Source organism: Leptonychotes weddellii, chromosome 12 (genome assembly GCF_054177405.1).
Source record: "Leptonychotes weddellii isolate Sample4059 chromosome 12, ASM5417740v2, whole genome shotgun sequence".
In the NCBI taxonomy this organism is placed as follows: domain Eukaryota; kingdom Metazoa; phylum Chordata; class Mammalia; order Carnivora; family Phocidae; genus Leptonychotes; species Leptonychotes weddellii.
In genome coordinates this window covers 92,412,819-92,414,335 of record NC_138380.1, presented here as the reverse complement: position 1 = coordinate 92,414,335, position 1,517 = coordinate 92,412,819, and positions in this window count along the sequence as shown.

The window sequence follows — 1,517 nt, the reverse complement described above, 5'->3', positions numbered from 1 at the left end:
GTAAGCGCTGTGAATTGTGCAAGACTGTTGAATCTCAGATCTGTACCTCTGAAACAAATAATGCAATATATGTTAAGAAAAAAAAAAAGAAGAAGAAGAAGGTAGCAGGAGGGGAAGAATGAAGGGGGGGAAATCAGAAGAGGAGTCGAACCATGAGAATCTATGGACTCTGAGAAACAAACTGAGGGTTCTAGAGGGGAGGGGGGTGGGAGGATGGGTTAGCCTGGTGATGGGTATTGAGGAGGGCACGTTCTGCATGGAGCACTGGGTGTTATGCACAAACAATGAATCATGGAACACTACATCTAAAACTAATGATGTAGTGTATGGGGATTAACATAAGAATAAAAAAATTAAAAAAAAGAAAAGAAAAAAAAAGAGACATTTAAATATCGATGTCATCCCTTAATGCTAATTATTATAGTCTATTTGGCGATTTTGCCAGCACATTTCTGAAATAATGTTTGGCTATGTTAGTACTAATCTAATTTTCTTCTCTCTTTAGTGTTTGTTGTTCTTTCCCATACACATCTGCGAATGATCACCACTGGGAATCTTTTATTCAACACACTACCCTGGTTTTTTTAAATTACAAATTGCCAAGAACAGTGAATTAAGAAATCTAAAGATTTTATTGTCACACAATATCCCACACTTAACCCCTCTTCAGGGTTTTGTCTCACAAGGCACTGATCAGGAGATTTTCCGATTTAATAGAATCTGGATGTAGTTTCTACCTGGAAACTAAGCCAGGAAAACCTACTCTCACTGTCTTTCCATGGGTGGCTGTCCTCCCTCAGAAGGTTCGGGTGGAGGGCGGCTCTTCAGCTTCTTTCCCGCGTGCGCTTCTCACTGAACTAAAGGCAGATTTCTAAGAGAGTTGGTTGTATTTAAACCTTCCCTTTGCTATCCCTGCAAACAGTTCTATTTCCTTTCTGTGCATACATTTAAAGTTGCTTTCCAAGGGGAGAGGCGAGACCACACCTTTCAGGGTGGGCATTTTCTTGTCCTCTGGGTGTTTGTTCCAAACGAAGGGCAGGATTTCACAGCCCTCGGTGACATACGCCTGTCCAGTGGCTTTTATCACTGTCACATAATTTATCATTGAGCCATAAAATTGCACCATTCTACATTCTAGACTCTACAAATTTGGAAAGCCTTTCCCCCAAATTAGTCCAAATTCAGAATAATAGTTTTGGAAACTTAGCTGTATTTGGAGCAGTGTGAATTTCTAAGTATGCTGTAATAGTGGGTCAGCTGACGGGATGGCCTGTTGGGCGCCAGGATCTTGCTGCCCTTCATGATTTGCTTTCGCTTTTATCAGCTGCATGCAGACTTTGGGGACCATGAGTATCACCTCAGCCGTGATGCTGGCAATGTGCTGGCCGGGCCCCAAAGACCATCCACACCTACATAGACCCGCTGTGTTCTCAGGGCCACTCTGAAGATAGTTGGGATGAGTGCAGAAATTTTCCCAAGGTTGAGAGTGGGATCCGAACCCAGACGACCGGGCTCCA